Genomic DNA, 15,306 nt, shown 5'->3' with positions numbered 1-15,306 from the left:
GAGGAAAGCCAGAGGTAATCTGAAAGAACAGAAGGACTAGTGCAGGGCACAAAAGGACCTTTGAAACAATTTTTGTCATTGTCATTTGTGATTGATTTATGAGGGTAGAAGTGATTATCAAGTGAGAGAGAGGCTGAAAGAGAATGATGTTCTTGATAGCTGATGGGATGAAGAGCTAGAAGACGAGTGTGGGAGTCATGATTCCAGAGGGCACAAATGGTGTCTTACACTAGCAACAGGGCATCTGGAATAAACACACGTGGTCTAGGAGATGTGATGGGGACACAGGCAAAGGCTTTCTGTTAGCTTCCATGTTATAAGAAAGGAGGAAGTGGGGCTGGGAAGGTGGCTCAGTGGTAGAGCGCTTGCCTTGCATGCTCGAGGCCCTGGGTTCGATTCCTCAGCACCACATAAGCAAAAAGAAAAAAGCCAGAAGTGGCACTGTGGCTCAAGTGGTAGCGGGCTAGCCTTGAGCTGAAGAGCTGAGGGACAGTGCCCAGGCCCAGAGTTCAGGCCCCACGACCGACCGGACCCCCCCCCCCCCAAAAAAAAAAAAAAAAAAGAAAGGAGGAAGTGTGGGGGGGGGGCGGGGGCGGGATTGAAGAGACAATGGAGGTTTCAGAGTGAAGGAAGTAGGAAATAAAACATTAGGCTCAAGTGTGTAGACAGACACAGTTTCATGAAAACCACAGGTCTCAAAAACGCCTACTTTCTTTTTCCTTCAATGTGTGTATGCCAGTCCTGGGGCTTGAACTCAAGACCTGAGCGCTGTCCTTGAGCTTTTTTTTGCTCAAGGCTGGTGTTTTACCACTTGAGCCACAGCTCCACTTTTGGCTCCTTTTTGGTGGCTAGAGATTAGAGACTTATGAACTTTCTTGCCCAGACTGGCTTTGAACCATGATCTCATATCTCAGCCTCCTGAATATCTAGGATTATAGACATGAGCCACCAGTACCTGGTCCTACTTAGGTTTTTATTTAGCATAGCTGGAAAAGATGTATTATTTCTCTGAGGAATCTGGCTTTTTCAGCTTAACAGGCCAAAGGGTAGAAAATACAAGTTTTGTGTAGTTAAGGATGTGTGTATGTTTGTGATAGAGACAGGTAAAGAGACTAGAAAGAAAAAAGGAGAAGGAAAACAAAGGGCTTATAGGAACAAAACATATAGAATGAGAGAATAAAAGAAAATAGAGATAGAGAGGAGAGGAGAGGAGAGGACATACACACACACATATATATGTATAAATATATATCCCTAGAGATTTCTATTCCCAGTATATATGCAAATAACTGGGATGCTATATATATTATTTCTCTAGTTCCCAAATGTAAAATAATGAACCATATATTTGCCTGTGCGCGCACACACACACACAGACACACATAACCATACACAAACTCGTATCTATATGAACAGGTGGAATGAGAGAGTTATAGAGGAAAAAGGTGCTGACTACACATTTTCAGTCTGCACCAGCCCTAGATTTCTGCCCCTCACTGTATTTCTGGTCTCTAGGGGGAGTGACTGCAGAAAGACACTGAGAGTGACCCTGCATTTCCTATCTAGTGGAAACAGGATTCTCCCACAATTCTATTGTATTCATATAGCACGGAAGAAAAAGAATGTGCCTCTTTCAAATTTATGTTCTTTACCAGTTTCATAATTGTTAAACAATTCACTAATTTACTAACAAATTTTGTCATAAAGCAGATCCTTAGAGAATTTTTGTCTCTTCCTATACAATACTCTCTCCAGGAATGTGTGTTTGGGGACCTTTTGGGATACATCAAGGATCTTCCAGTCCTGTGAAGACTAGAGCATCTCTTTCTTCATTGTCTTTCTGCATTATTCTGACATTAATTTCAGAATTGTTCCCATGACTTTTTCTGATAGTGAGGTATAATCCTTTTGCTGGTTTGCCTGCTACCGTTGCCAGAGTATGAAAAAAATAATAGGTTGGCATCTCAAAGGGGTTTTTATATTTAGTTCACAAATTAATTCTACTGGTATTTCAATTTTATATCTAAAATTATCTAAAAGGATTATTGTTTTTACACATTGAAACCAATATATAGTTCAAAAAAGGGAGAGGGGAGAAAGTACAGGGTGAAATTTCAGGGACATAATTATTGCAAAAAGTCAATTAAGAAAGCAGTATTTATGTAAGAATTGAGTTTAATGGATTGTAAATCTTAGAAGAATAAACCTACTTTGCAGTTGATAAAACCACATACTAATTTTTGTTTTTGGTGTCAGTACTGGAACTTAAACTCAAGGACTCTCACTCCCACTTGGCTTTTCTCAAGGCTGGTGCTCTACCACCTGAGCCCTACCTCTACTTCTGGCTTATGTTGGTTGACTGGAGATAAAAAGTCTCGATTTGTCTACTTGGGCTGGCTTCAAACCTCCATCCTCAGATCTCAGGCTCCTGACTAGCTAGGATTACAGGTGTGGACTGCCGATATCTAGCATTTATGTTTTCTTTTTCTTTTCTGTAACACTTCAAGTTATCTCTTTTTTCTTGCATTTCAATCATCTAAATGGGGAGGCTTGTCACACTTACACATTCTGCTTTCTACCACCACATAGAAAAGTTCACGACAGTCATGTTCTGAGAACTTGCTAGAAGTACCTGTGTTTAACCTTCAAGTTTTAAACTCAGGGCTTCTTGCTTGGTAGGAGGCATTCTACCACTTAAGCCACATTACTAGCCCTTTTGCGGTAAGATCTTCTAAGGTAAGATCTTACTTTTTGCTTGGGCCAGACTGGACTGCAGTCCTCCTGTTTATACCTCTTGGAGTAGCTGCTATGACCACTGCTTTCTGTTTTTTTCTGTTGAGGCAAATTCTCATGAACTTTTTTCTAAAATGGACTGGCCTTAAACTATGCTCTTTCTAATCTCAGACTCTTGAGTAGGTAGGCTCACAGGCCCGAGTCACCATGTCTGCCTTTAGAAGCACTGTTTATTACGACATTTCACACTCTAAAGTGGTGGATGACCTCTTTTATTCTCTTCCCTTCCTCCTATACATCAGTATTGTATGTGTGAGACTTGAACACCTACGTGCTGTTTCTGAGCTAGAGTTAGTGTGCTACCACTTGAACCACAGCTTTATTTCTGGCTTTTTGATAGTTAATGGAGATAAGACTCTCACAGGTTTTCTGGCTTCATCTGGCTTTGAACTGCTATCCTCAGATCTCAGTCTTCTGACTAGCTAGGATTACAGGCTTGAGCCACCAGTGCCCAGTCTCAGTATTGCTTTTATTTAATATGTTTTACCATTTTACCAGCTAGCTCTTCAAAGCTGTCTTCCTCCTCCCCCCTCTTTTGCATCTCAAGATTCTCCCAGTCTTTACCTGTTGGTTATGTAATTCAAAGCCCTTTTCACATTTTCAGGTATTTGTTAGAGCAGCCCCTCTCATCTGTTTTTGTTTTGTTTTGGCTTGAACTCAAGATCTTGTGCTGTCTGTTAGCTTTGTGCTCAAGTTGGGCACTCTGTCATTTGAGCCACGGTTATACTTTTTCTGGCTTTTTGCTGGCTAATTGGTCATAAGAGTCTCACAGACTTTTCTGCCTGGGTTGGCTTCTAACCATGGTCTTCAGATCTCAGCCTCCTGAATAGATAGGAATACCTTCCGTTCCCCTTTATCTTTTCTTTCCTATTTCTTATTTGCTTTGACTTAGTTGCAAACTTTGCTCCTCAAGGAACCTCGAAAATGTTAGCACAGCTGAAGATAAACATCACAACTCTGGATCCTGTTTTGAGTGGAGTCCCTTCCTGCCCCTGGAGTAAATAATACAAGAAGTAGTGAGAAGAGTCATGTCATTTTACCCTACCAGTGAGCTGGCAGCTCTGTTATAGTTTTGCAAGAGTCTACTCTCAGGCAGTGTAGAATTTGGCCTTTTCTTTTTTTTCCCCATACAACACATATTGGGCAGAGCTGAGGTGCTAATGGAGGAATGACATTGGTAACAATAATAGCATTGTTGTAAATGTCTTCTTTAAATGAATTCCACATGAGTATTTCTTTCCAACTTGAGAGTGATGAAGCTGGTGATTTGTTTATTCATTCCTCCATTGCTAACTAATTAATTCCTTAAGATTTTGGTTTGAGACAGGGATAAGTGAAGTTGTCATGGCTGGCTTTTGTAAATTAGCTTGAAGAAAAGTCTGTTACTCATGCTGATATTGATAGATGGTGAATTTCTTTGTGAACCACAATTATGATCTCCAAAGAGTGAGACAGTCCATCGAGGCATGGTTAAAGGTGACAAAAGAATTTGATTTACACCATTTACACCAGAAAAGGGGCCTGCAACTACCTTGTCCTGGGCTAGCTACCCAGAACCCAAGAGCAGCCTCTACCACCAAACCTCCAAGCCTCCAATGGGCAGCCCTGACCTTTATTAGTTGGTCTGCAAACCTCCAACCCCAGACCTCCAAACCTCCAAAGCTCCAAACTTCCAAAGGTGAAGGCTTTTCATTTTCCTTCCTTCCTCTTTCCTTGTGGGCTTCTCCACTCTCCTCAGGCCTCAGGCCTCTATAGGCCTGCCTTGCTCTGCTCTGGTAGGCACCTCTTGCTGTCTTTATCATTCTGCTGCCTCTCCACCCACTCTGCTGGGAACATGCTACACCCCTCCCCCACTCCAGCTGGCCTAAGGCTTTCAACCTTCTAACGGTTTCAACGGCTACCTCCTAAGCTGCCCACTGTCCAGCCACATTTTGACAGCTCTTGACAGCTCACCTAGTAGGGCGGTTACATCAGCCTCTCAGGGCTACGCCCCCTCCGCCTGCCGGGTCAGCTGAGCAGTGAGGCCCGCCTCTCGATGCCCCGCCCCCTCCAGCGGCCTGGACTTCCGCCCCCTGGTTACTGCACCTTGAGGTGATATTCCAGGCCGAATTTGCTTCCTTGTCTTGTCTTTATTTGACTAGAAAAATTTAGTAGAGATGATGGTTTGGATTTTTCTTGCTGATAAAATTTCAATGCCATTAATGGGACAAGGAAGAGACTTACATTCATACTTTGTAATTTTGATATCTTCATCTAACTGGACAACCTCATGGAGAGAATATCAGTACTTAGGACAGCTTACTGTGCAAAATGTATATATTTCTCTTGTAGTATTACTTGATCCTTTTTAATATTTGGGTAAAGGTGGTTGGTGAGACTGAGTGGGAAGACTTTGAAATGCATTGTTCCCCAGACTCTACAGGCTGAGATCAAATGAGGTGGGGATATAAAGATGAAACATTGATTCAGTGAGGAAGGTTTGTAATAATCAGCAGGGCGCCAAGGCCCAGCCCGCTGGAGGGGAGGGGCATCGAGAGACCAGAGGCCCAGGCCACCTGAGGGGGCAGGGTCACTGCCCCACAGGGCGTGTCCCCGAGGGTTATGCCATGGAAAGGGGCGGAGCATGTCGCTTGAGGGTGGGGTGTGTTACTGGAGGGGTTGGGGAGTCCAGACCAGTTTGGTGAGCTATCCAGAAGTGATTGGACAGTGGGCAGCTTGGGGGAGGCCCATGAATAGCAGTTGGAAACCCTTAGGCAGATGAAACCATTAGTCCTGTTGGAGTGGTGGGGGGGGGCTTAGCCTATATATAGACTGCATGTTCCTGGGTGGTGGGGGGTAGGGTAGAGGGCAGAGGGTAAAGAATAGAGAGAGACAGCAGTAGGGGAAAGCAGGCAAGAAGCGCCTACCAGAACAGGGCAGGGAAAGCCAGCCCTGCCCTGTGGAGAGTGGAGAGGCCTGCAGAGAAGGAGGAAGGAAAGAAAAAGAAAAGCCTTCCCCTTTGGAGCTTTGGAGCTTTGGGGGTCAGAGGTTTGCAGATAGACTAATTGGAGGTTTGCAGACCAATTAATAAAGGTCGAGGTTGCCTTTTGGAGGCTTGGAGTTTGATGGTTGAGGCTGCTCTTGGTTCTGGGTATTTAGCCCAGGACAAGGTAGTTGTAGGCCACCTTTACTGGTGTAAATAGTGTAAATAAATTTGTTATCTTTAACCATGCCTGATAGATTGCTTTAGAAGTCCTAACTGTGTGAACACTACGATACTGACTTTCTTTTCAAGGATTAAAGCTTCTACAATAATAACCCAGGCTTGTTGCAGTTGAAAATAGAAGGCAAATGAAATAGGATGATGTGTTTTCCTTTTCGTTTCCCCTCCCTCCCTCCCTCCCTCCCTTCCTCCCTCCCTCCCTTCTTTCCTTCCTTCCTTCCTTCTTCGTGTGTTCGTACAAGAGCTTGAACTCAAGGCGTGGGCTCTGTCCATTATCCTTTTGCTCCAGTTCCAGGTTTTTGCTAGTTATTTGGAGATAAGGATTAGAACTGTGAACTACTAGCACATGCCTGTTTTGCTATTTTTCTTTTGCTTTTTTTTTTTGTAGTAAGTGCATGTGGACTAATCTAAACCTTTTTGTTTTGCTACCATGGCATTTAAAAGTAGACTATAGTAGTGGAGAATTTTATACTGTGTCTCAGTGAGGACCTTTCAGTGGATTGGTTAGATAATACAAACTATCTTTATTTTGATCTCTTGCCCCATGATTTCCATTTCCATAATCTGGAGATGTTTACCTCTGCCTGCTCCAATGTAACTGATGTTTTGCTGTGAAAAGGATGTCATCCTGTGGCTTCACAGGGTGGTGAAGTGGTGTTGGAAAACCTTTTTCCATATGACAGTATTAGCTAATTAGGTTCCAGTTAGCTATTGATAGTTTGATTCTTGGCCAAAGAATTTAGAATTAAGAATCAGTCTTTTTTAATAGGTAGAATATAATGGGACCATTTTTTAAAAAAAGACTTGTGATAATTCATTCCAAGCATTCAATTACACATTGGCTTTTGACCATGTGAGTGGCAGAGCATTCTGTTGTTGCTCCTAGATTAATTTATTAGGGGAGATTAACACAGGTTCTACTTGCCTTGGCAATGACTAGCAATACTAGAATGTGAATTGAAAAACCTTTGTTTGTACCACCCTTGAGGTTTTCCTTTTTCAGTCTTGGTTCAGGTATCCGAATCTTACCAATGATAGTTATGTAAAATTTGTTTTGCTAATTTATTTCTGTAAAACGCTGACATTTGCTGACTAAATCTGTCTTCCCCAGCTACATTGAGGTTGTGAGCCTGAGGTGTGCATGTTACTTCATGTTCTTTTTTTCTTTTTATGCTGGTACTGGAGCTTGAACTTTGGCTCTTGTGCTCTTGCTTGGCTTTTTCTATTCAAGATTGTTGCTGTACCACTTGATCCATGCTTCCACTTCTGGCTTTTTGATGGTTAATTAGAGGTAAGAGGCTCATGGATTTGTTTACCTGAGCTGGCTTTTCATTTTGATCCTCAGATCTCAGCCTTGTGTGTAGCCAGGATTACAGCATGAGCACCACATTTGGCCAGTAGTTCGGTATATTGACAGGACAGATTTAAACATTGAAGTGGTTAATTAAGAGTTTTTCTGCTTGTAGTGAACCTCATGAACTTGGACAAATTTCTTGATCTCAGCTTTGCCACTTATAAAGTGAGTATTTTGGAATTGTGGCCTTTGATGTTTCTTCTTACTTAAAAATTTCATATTTTTATTTAATGTATTTTCTTGACTCTTCCCTTTTCATTGATGTTTTAGGATTTGGCAATTTGAAAGAAAGCCATCATTGTGGTGATATTTGGTTTCAATGATATGTTGTATAATTTTGGCTCTGTATTCTTTTTTTTTTTTGGGGGGGGGGGGGTCCGGTCGTGGGGCCTGAACTCTGGGCCTGGGTGCTGTCCCTCAGCTCTTCAGCTCAAGGCGAGCACTCTACCACTTGAGTCACAGCACCACTTCCGGCTTTTTTCTTTTTGTTTGGTCCTGAGGAATCGAACCCAGGGCGTCATGCATGCAAGGCAAGTGCTCTACCACTGAGCCACCTTCCCAGCCCCGAGGCTCTGTATTCTTGAATAAAAATGTCAAGCCATCCATAGTTTTATTTGGTTAATTTTGTGTTTTTCTTTTAGTAACATGGTAGCTTGGTATGTTACAATGTATTAGTAACTTCAAAGTAAGCCCTGGAGGGTTGATTGATCTAATTGCACCCTACTATATCATAGAAAATCATTGAGAAAGCTGTGAGTTTAGAAATAGTTTAACTGAAATTTTTGAACAGATAGACACATGACTAAAAGTATTTGTTAACTTTCATACTTGTATCAGAAAAATAATATGAATTGTGATGTCATTTAATTATTCATTCAACAAACATCTTTGGGAACCAGGATTCAAGATCATTTTCTGCCGGGTGCTGGTAGCTCCCAGTTGTAATCCTAGCTCTCAAGAATCTGAGATCTTAGGAGTGTGGCCCAAAGCAAACCCTGGCAGAAGCAAAAAGCTGAAAGTAGATCTCTGGCTCAAGTGCTAGAACACCAACCTTGAGTTGCCTACACCTTGAATTTAAACCCCAGTATTGGCACATTAAAATAACATACTCTTTTTGGGTATTGGTGGCTCATGCCCATGTCCTAGCTACTTGAGAGGCTGACATCTGAGGATCACAGTTTGAAGCCAGCCTGGTCAGAAAAGACTGTGAGACTCTTAACTCCAATTAACCAACAGAAAGCCAGAAGTGGAGCTGTGGCTCAACCTTGAGCTGACATAATATGTTGTACCTAATGTTTATATATGATTATGTTGATATTAAATCCCTTCTTTATTTCTTTGATGGGTGAAATCTTCCCAGTTCTCAACTCCATTTGACCTTCCAATCCTTGCCATTCTCATTTCTGTCTTTGTATAGGCCTCATTTTCTTCAACTGGCACCACTTGAGATGCATATGTTCACATATTATAGGTGACACATCACCTGCTCTGAGCAAACTCCGCATACTTGGAAATCTTTATTTTCTCTGTTTTCCTTCTTTCCAAGAAGTATAGTGTGTGAGCACTATCCTCACTGTCCCCGTACAACTCTCCCTATGCTGTGGGGAGTCAGTTGATCACAAGGGCTCTGAGGGGAAACTATTAACATGTATTAATTTGTAGTTAATGTATTAACATTTTATTGGCATACCCATGGAGTTTGGTATGATCTTTGATACATGTATACAGTATGCTTTGATCAAACCCAGCTTCTCTTTCCTACCCTTTTCTCCCTTCCCAGATGTTGGGACCAGGGGTAATCATTATTTTTCACCACTGTTCCAGTTGGTGTTTATGGGCCACTCATGGTAGGTATTGTTCTGATGCTGTGGGCACAACAGTTAATAATTCCTGTTGTCTTAGAGATTGTGTCTTGAACTGATAAGTGTAAGGAGCTTAGAGTATTGCTTAGCACAAGTACTAAGTCATATTATTCAAGAACTTGGTATGCTTTAAATGTGACAATCAGGCAGTTCAGCTGTAGTCTGAAGGACTACATTTGGATTGTGAGGAGGAAAAAAAGTGGTAATAGTGAAAAGGACTTAAGTAATTTTTGACTGAGCAACTGGAGGAAAACCAGGAGTTTAGCACTGTGTTTGCTAACTTTGAGATGGCTGTTAGATATCCATGTAAATACATTAATAGTAATGAGACAAATCTGACAACCATCCATGTCAGAATTTGAATATATATTGAGTTGTACATACATAGTATTTAAGGCTATGATTAGTGTTTGCAAAAGTTTGTAATCTTAGCTACTCAGGAGTCTGAGTTAAGAGGATTGTGGTTGGAAGCAACCTCAACCATGGAAGTCTGTGAAACTCTTACCTCCAAGCAAGCAGCAAAAAAGTTGGAAGTTGAAGTATGGATAAAGTGGTATAATACCAGTCTTGAGCACAAAAATGCTAAGGGAGAGCTCCTTGGCCATAAGTTCAAGCCTGAGGACTGGCACATACACAAAAAAGTTAAAATAAAGATCTGAGTCTGCATTTAGAAGTTGGGGCAAAGAGGAGCCAGTAGAAGAGATGGATAGGGGTATTGCAGGAAGATAATCAAGTTAGACTCTTAAGGATTGAAGAAAGACAAAGAGTTTTAAGTAAATAAACCATTTCAAAAAAAGAAGCAGTGGGAAGGCAAGCAGAATTTTTTAATCTTGACATGTTCTTATGTAGATTTACAGTAGCCAAGATAGCTAGAAGGAAAATCTAAAACACCCTCTGTGATGAAAACACATGATGGTTCGTATGTATTGCAGTGCACAGATTGGTAGAGCTGAGAGCAATAAGTCATGGATTATTTTTCACATCTGTGCTGGAGTCTGATGGGGAATGTCGAGGCTTTTAATTATAGTCTTATCTAAAGCACAGTTGTTCGTAGTGGGCATGGAGGACTTGGAAGATAGATCTGAGGACAACAGAAGAAGTAGTTAAAGGATGGGGGTCTCGTTCTCTTTAGAAATACCCAGAAAAAAAGTAGCCATCCCAAAGTGTAAAGCCACAGCATGAAGAGAATTGGTAGGAAGTGTAGCACAAGACACTGAAGAGTATGGCAAGGGAGGGTTTAGATAAAGCAGGCCTTGCAACACTGTTCAGAGTTATAAAGTCGTCTCACCTTATAATAATTACAGGAGAAGGAGCCCTTGTGTGGAGTGCCTTTGGGTTCATCTTGTTTTCTAGTAAGGGACGTGGCTCCTAAAAGTAAACTGAAAAACCTGGGGTGCAACTCTGTAGACAAAAACATTTGAAAAATAAGATAATGTACCAAGTGTTCCAGAAGTCCCAGGGGCCTGTGGCTCATGCCTGTAATCCTAGCTACTCAGGAGGCTGAGATCTGAGGATCACAGTTTGAAGCCAGCCCAGGCAGGCAAGTCTTTGAGACTCTTGTCTCCAGTTAACCACCAAAAAACTGAAAGTGGAGCTGTAGTTCAAGTAGTAGAGCACTAGGCTTGGGCAATATAGTTCAGGGATAGTGCCCAGGCCATGAGTTCAAGCCCCAGGACTGCCTTATGCATGCACACACATGCATGTATGTATGTACACACAATAAAGAAGTAAAAATGATAGTTCAGAGAAAAGGTAGAATTCTCTTCCATCATCCTAGCTTGAGATATAATTAGCCTATAAATTGTCTATATTTAAGATGTCCAGAGAATATGATGAAATGATTACCACAATCTATAATTTACATATAATCTATGTATACACAAACCAGTTTGGGGGCTTGAACTCAGGGCGTAGGAGCTGTCCTTGAGCTCTTTAATAAAGGCTAACACTTTACCACGTAAGCCCCAGCTCTGCTTCTTGTTTTTTGGTGTTTAATTCAAGGTAAGAGTCTCATGGACTTTTCTGCCCAGGCTGGTGTTGAACCAAGATCCTCAGATCTCAGCCTACTGAGTAGCTATGATTATAGGTGTGAGCCACTGGTATCCAGGTCCAAATCATGTATTTGTGTGTGTGTGTGTGTGTGCGTTAAGACCATTAAAGATCTACTCTGTAAGCAAATTTCACATATACAGCATATTAACTTGTTAATACTTGTGCTGACAATTAGATATCCAGGACTTATCCATTCACTGTTTATATCCTTTGACCAGTGTCTTCCCACTTCCCTCATCACCACCCCCAATTCCAGGCAGCCACTATGCTACTGTCTGTTTCTGTGAGCTTAATTATTTTAGATTTTACATAATAGGGAGGTCATACAATATTTATCTTTTTCTGACTTGGTTCATTCTGCATAACGTAATGTCTGTAAGTCTCATCCACGTTGTTGAACTTGCATGGCAGGATTATCTTTTTTATGACTGAATAATGTTCCTCAGTCTGTGTGTGTGTATGTGTGTGTGTGTGTGCGCGTGCGCACGTGTGTGCGTGTGCATGTGCATGCCAGTCTTGGAGCTTGAATTCAGGGCCTGGGCACTGTCTCTAAGTTTTTTTTGCTCAAGGCTAGTTCTCTGCCACTTTGAGCCACATCTCCACTTCCAGCTTTTGGTGGTTACTTGGAGTCTCATGGGCTTTTTTTTTGCCTGGGCTGGCTTTGAACCATGATCCTCAGATCTCAGACACCTGAATAGCTAGGATACAGGCGTAAGCCACCAGTGCCTGGGTATTTTTACTGTGAATTATGCTTCAATAAACATGAGAGGACAGGTTTCTGTTTTGATAGATTCCATTTCCTTTGGTTGTATACCAAGAGGTGAGATGACTGCATTGTATGAAAGGTCTGTTTTTAATTTCTTTTGAGGAATTTTGTATGATTTGCTTATAACTACTAGTATACATTCCCACCAAACAGTACAAAAATGATTTCTTTTTTCTATATCTTTGCCAACACTGTTTCAACACTATCTCATTTAAAAAATGCTAACCATTCTAATAAGTGAGAGGTAATAACTCATTGTGGTTTTGGTTTGGTTTTCCTTGATATTTAGTGATGTTGAATGTCCTTACAAAACTTGTCCTTATACAAATTAGTGTGTATCTTCATTGCAGAAGTGGCCGATTGCAGTTGAATTATTTGTGTGAGTTCTTTTTCCTTGCTATTGAGTTGTCGGATTTTTTTTCTTTGTCCATTAACTCCTTATTATTTGTGGAATTTGCAGTTCTTCCTTTGCTTCGTAGTTTGCTTTTTCATTTTTCTTTCAATGAGAAGAATCTTTTTATTTTTGATGTAGTTTCATTTGTCTATTTTTCCTCCCTCCCTTCCTTCCTTCTTCCCTTCTTCCTTTCTTCTATCTTCCTTTCTTCCTCCTTTCCTCCCTCCCTCTTTTCCTCTTCCATTCCTTCTCCCTCCCTTCCTGTTCCTTCCTCTCTCCCAAGTTCTCCCCGATTCTTCTTCTTCTGAATATCTCTCCTCCCTCTCCTTTTGAATTGAAACCCAAGGCCTTATGCATGCTGACCATGTGTTCTACTGTTGAGCTCTACTCCAGTTCTTGTACCTACACTTTTAGTGTCATATCCAAAAAAATCACCAAAACAACATTGTTTGCTTCTAGTAGCTCTATGGTATCAGTGTGTTCATTTAAGTCTCTATCTACTGCATTAAATTCTGTGAGTGTTGTAAAATGAGGATTGTTTCATTCTTCTATAAGAGAATATCTAGTTTTTCTGGAACTATTAACTGAAGAGATTATCCTTTCCTAACATATGCTTTTCATTCTTGGGTCAAGCATTAGTCCACAGTGTCACATGTGTTTCATTCTGGGCTCTGTAGTTCCCTGTGTCTGTTTTTATACCATTGCCACACTGTCTTAGTTACTGTGGCTTTGTAAAGTTGTTTGACATTATAGAATGTGAGGCTTCTAGCTTTCTCTTTTATTCCTCAAGATTAATTTTACTATTTGGCACTATTAGAAGTTTATGATTACAAGAAGGGCAAAGGTGGCTCATGCATGTAATCCTAGCTTCTCAGGAAATTGAGAGCTGAGGATTGTGTTTCAAAGCTAGACCAGGTAGGAAAAAGTCCATGAGAATCTGACCTTCAGTTAACCACCACAAAGCCAGGCCCTGAGTTCAAGCTCCAGGACTGGCACACAAACAGAAAAAGAAGTTAACTGATTACCAAATACATGAAAAATACGATTGCAATTTTGATAGAAATTGCATTGAATTTGTAAATTGTATTGGATAATATGGACTTGGTATCATTTCTTCCATTGCATGACTAGACAATGTCTTTTGGTTTATTTATAACTTATTTAATTTTTTCAGCAGTGTTTTTCACATTTAATTGTATAAAACTTTTATGTCCATAATTTTATTGTTTTCAAAGTCACTTGTACTGTTTCTCTCTTTTTCTGGATAGTTTATTGTTAATTTATCAAGCACAATGATTTCATTTTTGATATGTTAATTTTGTTTCCTGAACTTTTAGTGAATTTCTTAGTTTAGTTGTTTTGTGGTGCAGTCTTTAGGTCTTCTATGCATGGGATCACATCCTCTTTAAAGATACAGTTTACTTCAACATTTCTAATTATTATGATTTTTATTTCTTTTTCTTGCCTAATTACTCTTATTAAGTCTATTACTTTGAAAGGCAGCAGTCTTGGTGAAGTCCTCTTTTGTCTGTTTGTGGTAAAATAATGTGATGCCTGGGTTTTCCTTCCAAGGTAATTGCAAACACCTATGTGTTCTGAGGGGGGAGGGTGGGAGGGGGGGAGGGAGATTGGAGGGGGAGAGTTGGAGAAGATTGAGACTTCTGGGACTTGAACTCAGGGCCTGGGCACTGTCTCTGAACTTTTTTTTTTTAACTCAAGGTAGCTTTTTCCCACTTAAACCATAGCCTCAGTTCTGTTTTTTTTTTTTGTTCTTTGTTTGTTGTGTTGTTGTTCATTGGACCTAAGAGTCTCACAGACTTAACTGCCTATACTGGCTTTGAAGTATGATCCTCGTATCTCAGCCTCCTGAGTATCTAAGATTATAGGTACAAGCCACTGGCACCTCACTCTGTGCTCTAGTTTTCACTACAGCACCTCTTAAACAATGGAAAATAACTTTTTAACAAATTGCTTGCTGCTCTGAACCATAGACTGAGAATCATATTAACAAAAGTGATCTTTCCTGCACATACCCATAGTGATCCTTTATTGTTAGATTGGTCACTGGGAAACAGTTATTTGGTTTTAATAAAACAAGTAAAAAGACACACCCAGAGAGGAATTGGATGTTGATGAGAGAGTAGAACCTCCTTTATCAGGATTTGTTCTTTGATGAAAGAACAAATTGTACACTGCATGGTGAGACTGTAGCTAAGGTTTGATCAGGGTACACTCATTCAGGGGTTCAGGCATTTGAAACATGTGGCTTCAGTTGTTTTCCTGGGCACCATTGTCAGGTAAACAAATGGTAAAAAGCAAGAGAAGAGGGGCTAAATGATGGGAGTTGTGTGTGGGTTTTGAGGGGCTCATTACTTAAGCCTAGCTTGCCACTTTATCCAAATCCATCTCTGTTTAAATCTGTCCATGTCCTCTTATTCCTTTCTGTTCTTTTGGGCCATATTATAAACCCTTACATGTATTAAGTGTGTGTGTGTGTGTGTGTGTGTGTGTGTGTGTGTGTGTGTGTGTGTGTGTTTACTCATACATGGATTTATTCCTTTTATCTCTTCTGTTTCCTTCCTTCCTGTTTGTCCATGATTATGTTGTAGAACTTTCTAGTGAAATCTAGACATGCTCTGTAGGAAGTGCACATGCTCCAAAGTAAGTTCATCTGTTCCATTTCTAGGCAGGTAGAGTTTGGGGCTGGCTAGTCATCTTAATCTAGTGGTTTTTAAATTGGAGGTGTTAGAAACACCTGCAGAAATAATAAAATAATGAAAATAAAGGCCTTGCCAGCCTTGTTGCTGATCCTTGTCAAGACTTGCTAGATGCTGGGGTGTCCTTACATTTCTATGTAAGGCCTTCTTTTCTGGTTTTATTTTC

General features: G+C 40.7%; 1 protein-coding gene across 8 annotated transcripts in view; it reads left to right on the top strand.

The window, feature by feature from the left end:
- The window catches only part of Ccdc91 (coiled-coil domain containing 91), a 197,413-nt gene that overhangs the window by 80,258 nt on the left and 101,849 nt on the right, over positions 1 to 15,306 (top strand). The window lies entirely within an intron of this gene.

This window comes from Dipodomys spectabilis, unplaced genomic scaffold (assembly GCF_019054845.1).
Source record: "Dipodomys spectabilis isolate Male_0828 unplaced genomic scaffold, ASM1905484v1 ptg000039l, whole genome shotgun sequence".
Classification (NCBI taxonomy): domain Eukaryota; kingdom Metazoa; phylum Chordata; class Mammalia; order Rodentia; family Heteromyidae; genus Dipodomys; species Dipodomys spectabilis.
The sequence above is the reverse complement of the archived record's forward strand: the minus strand, read 5'-3'. Positions and strand labels throughout refer to the sequence as shown.